Source organism: Cavia porcellus, unplaced genomic scaffold (assembly GCF_034190915.1).
Source record: "Cavia porcellus strain 051 isolate PalLab524CR breed Dunkin Hartley unplaced genomic scaffold, mCavPor4.1 scaffold_14, whole genome shotgun sequence".
Classification (NCBI taxonomy): Eukaryota; Metazoa; Chordata; class Mammalia; order Rodentia; family Caviidae; genus Cavia; species Cavia porcellus.
This window is the reverse complement of record NW_026947497.1, coordinates 37472091-37483044: the sequence shown is the minus strand read 5'-3', so window position 1 is coordinate 37483044 and position 10954 is coordinate 37472091.

The window sequence follows — 10954 nt, the reverse complement described above, 5'->3', positions numbered from 1 at the left end:
TCATAAGACTCAAAAGGCATTGGGGAGAAAAGCGACCAATTTGTTGCATAGTTGGCCCAAAAGGTGATAGTACCATTGGTGGAATTAAGCAATTCATGAAAAAGATGTATTTGGATGCAAATATGAAAGTAAAGTTGCAGGAGAGAGCTGGAAGTGTGAATGGCCCTGGAGGGAAGTTGGTTCACGTCAGACAGGCTGAGTCAAAGTGTTTATGGTTGTGAGAGCTGAAGAAATATCCCAGGGAGATCCCAGAGCAAGATACAGACAGAGATCTTGCAGGGCAGCTATAGGGAGGGGGAGGTGTTAGCCCTGAAGGCAGAGGAAGAGCTAGGCTTTTGCAAAGTCTCTGAATCCAGGAAGAGTGTAACAGCAAGAGGAGTTCATGGTATCCAGAAGGCCCCACCCCAGGAGGAGCTAAGAGAATTTCTGTGATGGAAGGATGCCTAGGGGGCCTTCAGATGTAATTGTGTGAGACGTGTGAGACGTGTGGGCGTGAGTCCGATCACAGGGGCTAGGTAAAGAAAGAATGAGCGTGAGCTGAGAAACTCCAAGAAGGTGGGCCGCAAGAAAATGGCGGGCGGAAAAATGGCGGCCGGACCAGAGGCTGGATGAATACTCTGCGGAATTGAGGGCGAGCCAGAGAAAAATCGGAACCCCGGATAAATTCCCTCTTTGGAGTCAGAAAGAAGCAGCCTGAAAAAGAGGAAAAGGATGGGAAATGAGGTTGGCTGGAATGTGCAGCTAAGAATAGGTAACAATGGCCCAGACGGCAAGGGACCAGGTCCACTGAGGAACATCAGGGTCCCCAGTGTGGTCAGAGCCTGTGCTGCCACAGGCAAAGACAAAACACTTTAAAATGAAAAAGAAGAAGAAACTCATGTACTCAGAAAACACCAGGAAAACATCAGTAAACTTCCATGGTGGTTTCCTGCATAAAGTAGGACTTAGTAAGATTTTAATTTTGTATTTATTTATTTATTTTGGGGTACCCGGGATCAAGCTCACGGACTTGTACTTGCTAGCAGGTGCTTATGCCACTATCCCCAGCCTCTTGTATTTATTCTTATTATATTTTTATTTCAGTATTTATTTTTATTTTCATAGAAAGTTTAAAGATTTGTTTTTATTTTGAAACAAGGCCTCAGTACGTTGCCCAAACTTGTCAAACTCATGAACTCAAATGATCCTCCTGCCTCAGTCTCCTGAGTAGCTGAAATTACAGACACATGCCACTAGACCTGGCTACAAATTTTAAAATAATGACTTTTAGATGTCTTTTATAATTAAATGTACTCATTTTTTTTAGTATTCTGTAGGGAGGCCACAATGTTAAACAATCCGTCCCTGAGGGATAGGAAGAAAAAAATGAGAGTATTACTTTACATATTTGTAGCTTAAAATTTCTTCACATGCATGAATTTCTTATATAACTAAAAAAGTAAGGATTTCCTTGGAAACAATTGAAGTGCCCACCAAAGGATGAGTGGATAAGAAAATATGATACATGTATGTTGTGGAATACTACATAGCTGTTAGAAAGAATGAATTCTTGCCACTGGCTACAAGTGAAGGATGAAAGTGAAGGTAATTAAAATAAGCTGGACACAGAAAGACACATAGATGTGAAAATGTGAACTCTCAGAATATGATCTGATGTGAAACCTAAAAATTTTGATCTCATAGAATTTGAGAATAGATAGTAGTTATCAGAGTCTGGAAAGAGTAACAGAAAGTATGGGAAGGTTACTCAGTGGTGCTTCTATTCAGAGAAATGAGGTCTGGTATGGTATTGTATAGTGAGGTGACTATTGAAAATGATACACTACAGATTTCAAAAAAGTTAGAAGAGGAATTTTTAATGTTTTCACTACAAAGAAATGACGTCTATCAAGATAGATGTGTCTACTCTTACTTGAACATCATACAGTGTACACATCTATCAAAATATCAGAATACCCATCTATCAAAATATCAGAATGTATAAGTTTTGTATGTCAGTTAAAATAAATATAAGACCTTCAAAACATTGCCATAAAGAAGAAAGCTAAACAGTTGGCATTGTGTTCTACAATGTTCAAAAAAAATTTTTTGGTTCATTGAAACAGGGTATTACTATGTAATTCAGACAGGACTTGAACTCACCATGGAGAGTCCAGGTTGGCCTTGAACTCCCAGTGATTCTCCTGCCTCAGCCTCCTGAACGCCGGGAATACAGGTTTGTGCCACCACGCCTGGCCATAACATTCAAATTTGAGTGCTGGACACAAGATACAATGTCCTTGTTGCCCCCAGAGAGCAAAGAGCAAGATCACAAGACAAAATAACCTCATAGATACTAACACATTCTCTTCAGTCTTTTCCTTAGTTATTAAAGTGCCAATGTCTGATAAAACTACTAGGTAACAAGAGGAACAAATATTCTAGCTTTCCCTCCGTGAATCAATGAGCCCTAAATATGATCACTTGACTCATTCAGTACCCATAGTCCTAAAGTCTTCATGGGAGCTTCACGGGACAAGTTAAACCTCCATTCATGTGTAGGCACAGCCCTCCTTCCGAGGGTATTGCTTCACTGTAGAGAATCAGCTAAAAAACTCCCCAGGTTAGAAAACTGCAGAGCCGTTGAGACTGTCATTCAAGCTGGTGTGAGCTGGCGTGTAGGTGTAGGTGTAGGTGTGTGGTATGTGTGTAAAATAGGTGTGTGCTTTTTGCTGTCCTTCCCCTTTGTGTGCAGCAGAGGGGCTCTTGGCTGGGATGGACTCATAGTCCAGCGGTGGGAAAAGCTGCTCTGGCTGGTCACTGGAGCCTCCACGGGGAACAACTGTCCCAGCACCACGGTTGCAGGGATTGGGTTATTGTCCAACCTTGCCCCCCCTGGCGCAGTGTTGAGACTGTGGTTGGAGGATCCGCTGAGGGTGTGACCATAATCTGAAATAAATATGGCCCCAAAGCTGCTAGGGTGATAGAAAGGAAGCCGATGAATAAATAGCATCACCACGATCGTGAGCAGATGAGCTGCTCCCAGAAGGGCCAGGGCCTGTCTTTAACTTCCTGTCATGGACACCCAAGTCAGGGTGCTAGTGGATTGGTCATACTTTCCAGTTCGCTCTCATTTCTTGGCTTTTTTACAGCATGACTGGCTTCCTCTGAACCAAATAAGACCCTAGTGCTCCAACCCACACAGGATAGTTGGGAGATATAAGTAGATTTCCTGTCATGAAGGACAGGTGGATGTTTGAGCAATAAATGCAATAACTAAAAATGAGGTGACTGTGTTTGAACTCCAAGCTAATGAGGTGGGTCATTCCAGATACAATATTGACGTGAATTTCCCCAACTGAGTCATTTCCCTTACGGTCTTTCTTTAAATTCCTTAAATGTATTCCCATAACACCTGCAGTCAGTTCAGTGTACATTTTCTGGGAATATATAAAGCAGAGAACATTACTTATCTATGAGAAAAGCAGATCCTGAAGATACATTTTAGAAATTCTGGAAGGAAAAAAAGTACCTGCTTTGGTCTGATTTTTGTATGCTGTTTCCTCCAGCAGACTACCTGTTTGAAGTCATCTCACCAGACATTTTCAGGACCCAGCAGGATACGGTTCCATGGTTACTGACCCATAACAGGACCTGGTAGATGCTCAGTAAGTAGTTATTAGATAGACAAATTAATCTAGTGAGCTAACCGACATGAGACTATACAAATACAACAAAGTAGGATGGAAGATTAATGGTGGGTAGTATGCATCCATTGAGAACACTGCTAGGAAGGGAAATATTTTGTGGGAATGTGTGGGGGATGAGGTGTCACTTTGTAGGCCCAACCCCCTCTAACCTGCAATTTACAATAGCCGCCCTGGTATGCGAGAAGGAGGTAGAACGGGAATGCCTGTTCTCAGTGAGCCCTCACCCTCTGGAATCCATACTGTGAGCTGGCTTTGTTTTGCAGAAGTCTTGAGGAAGTGGCTGGCCACCCTTTGTGACACTAACAGCAGACAAATTAACAACATTCTTGAGCTAATGAATTTCTTCCTGGGCTAGAGAAGTTGTGAGAACTGGTTGTGATTATTTACTTCACTTAGATAGTTTTAGAATAAACATTGTAGTCTGTCACGTTGTAGCTTGCCACAAAGAATGCCTTTTCACTACTTAATTATCTGGGCTCTGTGAATTGATCGGGTTTACTATATATGAATCCTAAAATAAAGATTGTGCGTACAGTGCAGTGCAGTGCAGTGTAACGCGGTGCAGACAGCAAAGGTGTCTCTCCTGTCTTTCTTTTCCAAGCGCTGTACCCCCCGTGTCCCGACAAGGCGTGCGTGTTTACCTTGCCCGGAGTTCAGAGTGCTCTAGACACTCACGACAAGTGGCGCCCGAATTCAGGGACTCCGAAGGTCGCTTAGGAAGGTAAGTATAATTTTATTACGGGGAAATGGGACAATCTGCTTCCTCTCCTTTCTTAAAAATTCTTAAACATTTATTATCTATATATGGCATATCGCTCAGGTCAGCTGACTTGGATATGTGTATTGATACAATTAAAGAATATAATCCTTGGTTTCCAGATGAAGGAACTTTGGATGTAGAAGTATGGAGGAAGGCAAGGGTTAGTATAGAAAGGGCTATGCAACAGGAGGAGAAGATTCCTTTACGTTTTTGGGCTATTTGGTCGGTTGTGTACTCTTTATTAAAAGCTATGGAAGATGAACATATTGTACAAAATCTTCAACTAGAAATTAAGCCAGTTATTCAGGAATTGCCCCTCACAGAGGAGGAGCAGAATGTAGTTCAAAATGACGCTATCGCTTTAAGTAGTGAAAAGGCGTCCAAACTAAAAGTAAAATCCACTACAGCCGACTCAGCTTTAGCTGCCGCAGCAATATCAAATTATGACAATCGCCCAATTTTACAGGCTATACAGCATTTAACACAAGAGGTGAAACAACTCTCCGTTAAGCAGAACCCGCCTGTAGTTCCCTCTGCACCTCCTCCATCTAACCCTAATTGGAGTAAAGCCAAGCTAGCTTTGGCTGATTTACCAAAATTAGGGGATTCTGATGAGGAAAAGCCTGCCTTTGCTTTCCCTGTAATCAGGCCACAGCCAATAGATGGAGAGGCAGTTCCCCCTAGATGGGAAGCATTTAATATGGATGATTTAGCAAAATTAAAAAAGGCTGTAACCCTTTATGGCCCTCAGGCTCATTACACTAGAGAATTAATAACATCAGTAGCAGATCAGTATGGTAATCTTGCTCCTTATGATTGGAAAGCCTTGGCCAAAATTCTTTTAAAGGAGCCAGAATATTTACAGTGGCACATGTGGTTTATGGAAGGTTGTGCGAAAAAGGCAAGACAAAAATGCTAATATAGTGATAGAAATGTTTTAAAAGATATTTTAAAAACTTTACCTCAATATTTTTCTCCGTTTGGACTTGTAATAGCACAGGATAAAATTCAAAAGGAAGAAGTTAGTCATTATTTGGGATATATTCTTACTAGACAAAAGGTGATTCCACAAAAAATGTCTATTAGGAGAGATAAGTTATCCACTTTAAATGATTTTCAAAAATTATTAGGGGATATTAATTGGCTTCGTCCCACACTAGGTATCCCTACCCATGCATTACAACATTTGTTTGCTACTCTACAGGGCTCTTCAGATCCATCCAGCCCTCGTTCTTTAACAACAAAAGCCGAGCAAGAATTACAGTTTGTAGAACAACGAATTAAGGATGCATTTTTAATTAGGATTGATCCTAAATTGCCTCTAACTTTATATATTATTAATACTTTTCAATATCCCTCTGCAGTTTTAGGTCAAAATGCTATGCCAGTAGAATGGGTATTCACTAAAACTAAGCAATCTAAAAATGTTATGCCTTATATTGACATGGTTGCAGCTTTAATTATGAATGGTAGAGCTCGTTCTATAACTTTGATAGAAGATATAAACAATATAGTTATCCCTTTAACTAAGGAACAATGGAAATATTTGTTGTCAATTACTGAAACCTTACAAATTGCTTTAGCAGATTTCATGGAAACTTTTTCATATCATTTTCCTAAAAGTAAATTATGGGATTTTTTTAGACGTCAACAATTTGTGGTTAATACCTTATTAGCTGTACAGCCAATTCCACAAGCTTTGACTATATTTACAGATGGATCTAAAAATAAAGCTGCATATTGGACTCAAAAATCTTACTGGGTACGTCAGACAAATTTTAACTCTGTACAACAAAATGAACTTTTTGCTATATTACAAGTGTTTTTAGATTTTCATAACCAACCTATTAATATTATAGCCGATTCGGCCTATTCTGTTGGAGTAGTGACAAATATCTATTCAGCTGTGTTATATTCTAATAAGCCTGCTTTATTGTCTTTATTTCAAAATTTACAAATACATGTTCAAAAAAGAAATCATTCTTATTTTATTACTCATTTACGTTCTCATTCTCAGTTACCCGGACCATTAGTATCAGGTAACAATGCAGTGGATTCCTTAGTTATGTTCACCACACCCGTTGAAGAACATCAATTTAATCATGCAAATGCAGGACATTTGCATCTTAAATATAAGATACCTTTTACAAAAGCTAAACAGATTGTAAAAGCCTGCCCTATTTGTAGACCATTACATTTAAGAATTATTCCCACAGGTGTCAACCCTCGAGGAACTCAACCTAATAAATTATGGCAAATGGATATTACACATGTACCTTCTTTTGGTCGGCTTTCTTATGTACATGTAGTTATTGATACCTATTCTTCATTTCTATGGGCTACTGCTCAACAGGGAGAATCCACTAAAAATGTTATTGTACATTTATTGGAGACTTTTGCAGTTATGGGAATTCCTTCTAAAATCAAAACAGATAATGGACCTGCTTATACTAGCAGAACATTTAAACAATTTTGTGATCTCCATAATATTATTCATATTACAGGGATTGAATATAACCCCCAGGGTCAAGCTATTGTTGAAAGAGCACATGGCACTCTTAAGTTGCAAATTAAAAAATTAAAAAGGAGGAGTCAGGAGGATATTCAGATACCAATACTGTTTAAATTGCAAAACAGTCCAAAAACATTACTGCATCAAGCATTGTTTATTTTAAATTTTCTCAATTTACCACAAGGTGAAATATTAACTAGAGCTGAAAAACATTTTGAACAGCAACAACAGCCCTTTGTGATTAATGAACCTATTTGGACTAAAACAGCTCCAGAGGCTGAATGGGAGAGGGGCACATTGCTCTATAAGGGGAGAGGTTTTGGTTATATCTCCACAGAAAATGGAATTCAGCAGTGGGTCCCTGGACGATGGATCAGGACCCGCGTCTCCAGATCCTGTTCACCAGCCCCGGAGACAACTCCCCAAGGAACCGGAACCGTGCCTTCAGAAGCGAGCGCGAAACCAGCTAGAAGCTGAGGATGCTGAGTTTGTTCCTATCGCAGCCATGGCCAGATTAAAGCTAAGAAAATCCCGCCGCTCACAGCGACCAAATTTAAATCCCCTCCCTACATGGGGACAATTAAAGAAATTGACCATAGAAGGGCAACGGCTTGTCCTTCAAGCAGGAAAGCCTTTAAACCCCGAAAACTTGTTTTTAGCTTTATGTGCCTTGCTCACCGTTGCGTCGGGGACTGAGGTACCTCCGCATTCGTACTGGGCATATATTCCAAACCCCCCTTTATTAGAACCTGTAAAATGGGGAACTAGTGATATTTTACTTTATACCACACCTAGAGAAATTTTGTCAGCACCGTGGGCTGATTTAACCCCCCACAATCAAGATGATGGGACACTATTCAATTTTACTTATTATGGTAATCAAAGGCCTATTTGCATTGGGGAACCGCCTTGCATCCCTCTGGGATGGCAGTATTGGATTCAACATGGAATAAAAGCAGGCAACAAAAGGACAAGGCTTCAAGCCTTGGCTGCTCAAACCTTTAATGTTACCTGGAAAAATTTAACAGCACCTGATACAAATACATTTCCTGTATGCCCTGAATTCACTTATAAAAATATTTCTTATAATCCCATAATTTGGCAACTATGTATGGGAAAATTTGCTAAAAATATTGATGGGTATATTATTTGGGGACCATTTGGAAAATTCGTTAATGGATGTGCTGAATGGAATGAGACAAGATGTAATCTCTCTGTTGTGTATAGTCTTCCAGATCCAAAGAAAATAACTGACGGAGCTCCTATATTTCAACAAAAGACGGCTCTCTTGTGGTGGGGAGATGGTGGAATCGCTAACCCTGCTGTTGCAGCCGAAGAATACCCTCATCACCTTCAAAATCATATTTGGAAGATCCCAGCCGCTATGCAACCTGTAACCTTGTACAATGTTTCATATTCAGGGACTAGTCGATCTGTATCTACTACTTATAATTTTACTAGGTTTAAAATGTATAATATTACTGTTTGTGCACCTCTACCTTATGTCTTTTTAGTGGGAACTTTTAATTTTACACATTTTTCTTGTACTTGTTTAAATTGTCAATTGTTTACATGCTTAAATAGCACACTAAATTTCACTAAGCCTTATACAGTTATGCTGTTACAACAAAAAACTCATATTTGGTTGCCTGTAAATTTAACTCGACCTTGGTCTCAAGACCCGGTAATTTCTGTTACTACTGAATTTTTTAAACATCTGTTAAAACGTACAAAAAGATTTATTGGAATAGTGGTTGCTGTACTGTTAAGTCTGATAACTGTAGCCTCCCTAGCAGCAGTCTCAGGAATAGCTTTACAAACCTCTTTGCAAGAAAAACATGTTGTAGAATTATGGCATGAAAATTCTCATGAACTTTGGTTAACTCAGTGGCAAATAAACGCCAGACTACAACAACAAATAGACCTCCTTAAACAAACAGTTGAATGGATGGGTAGAAAAATATTGGCTCTTCAGCATCAAGTGTTTTTAAAATGTGATTGGAATTCAACTACTTTCTGTATAACCCAACGACCTTATAATCAGACAGAACATGAATGGGAAATGATTAGAATATATTTAAATGGAAACACCTCTGCCCAGGAGGAAATAAAATCTTTGCATAATCAAATTGACAAGGATTTTGCAAAGCAAAATGATGATGAATCTCTAGCACAATTCGCGCAATTGCTTGCTCAATCTTTGAAAGGATTAGATTCCAAAGGAATCTGGCAGAACATTACCCACACTTTTAGTGGCATGGGACTTAGTTTAATTATAGTTCTCATTGCCATAGTTCTTGTGTATTTTTACTGCATAAGACGAAATGCTATTAATAACCTGATCTTATGGAAATTGTTGTTAAAAAATAAAAAGGAAGGAAGTGTGGGGGATGAGGTGTCACTTTGTAGGCCCAACCCCCTCTAACCTGCAATTTACAATAGCCGCCCTGGTATGCGAGAAGGAGGTAGAACGGGAATGCCTGTTCTCAGTGAGCCCTCACCCTCTGGAATCCATACTGTGAGCTGGCTTTGTTTTGCAGAAGTCTTGAGGAAGTGGCTGGCCACCCTTTGTGACACTAACAGCAGACAAATTAACAACATTCTTGAGCTAATGAATTTCTTCCTGGGCTAGAGAAGTTGTGAGAACTGGTTGTGATTATTTACTTCACTTAGATAGTTTTAGAATAAACATTGTAGTCTGTCACGTTGTAGCTTGCCACAAAGAATGCCTTTTCACTACTTAATTATCTGGGCTCTGTGAATTGATCGGGTTTACTATATATGAATCCTAAAATAAAGATTGTGCGTACAGTGCAGTGCAGTGCAGTGTAACGCGGTGCAGACAGCAAAGGTGTCTCTCCTGTCTTTCTTTTCCAAGCGCTGTACCCCCCGTGTCCCGACAAGGCGTGCGTGTTTACCTTGCCCGGAGTTCAGAGTGCTCTAGACACTCACGACAGGAATGGGCTAGAGAGAGGAAGGAACACATTAATACAAATACTCTGGGGAGAAAGCTTGTGTGAGAGAGGGCTTCAATCTAGATCCTTCTGAGCTAAATGGAGCCAAATAGCACTTCCTTGCTGATGAATATCCTTACCTCAAGGAAACAGAGAGCTTCAAAAGAGTGGAAGTAAATCTCCATTTTTCTGGGCCCAGTGCCAGATATTCTAGCACATTAAAGATGCCAGACAAAGGAGATGACACCTAAAGACTTATTCCAAATTGTATATCTTCCTCCTTTTGTGGGTTAGCAAGTGTTGAGTAATGCACATCCAGGAAGTAATAGCAACATGGGGAAAGACGCATTTTCCTGTTCCATGTTTTAGGAGTCCTTCTATCAGGGAGGAATGAGGTCTGACTAGTTTCTGTGATGTCTAAACCAAGCAAGAAGTAGCTTCCCTCCAGGTAAAGGAAGATGAGATGTTTCCCACCCAAGGGTTCTTGTGGCTAATCACACACTAGTAGTTTGATTTCACCAAAAGGTAACTGAAAGGCTAAGAATAACCTCCATTAACTGAGAAAGAGAAATGTTTATCTGAGTTTTTAAATAAAAAGCGTGTTACACTGTTAGAAAATTATAGATGTAGCTTTTCTGGAATCTGTATTACATTTCGTCCTTGTTTGAATATTGAGAAACAGCTAGTAAATCAACTGTTTCTTGCTACTTAGTGTGAAAAGAGTTTTTAGAAACATAGAATTTTGAAAACATACAGGGCCTTTCTTGGACTAAAATATTTGTGTCTAATTTAGAAAAAAAATGAGAGGCCTTCTACAAAAATCAGAATCTCAAAGCATTAAAAAAGCTACAGCTCTCTAAGATCTTGTGTGGGGAAACAAATACATTGAGAAAATGTACTCGTGTAGGACTGGATTTCATAGCTGTGAACACAAAGGTAAAACTTAGCAGGCACTAATGTTTTATGGCCCACGTATATTTCCTTGTTAGTGAAAGGACCATTTAGATGTCTGGAAAGCAATTTTGCCCAAGGTGTAAGC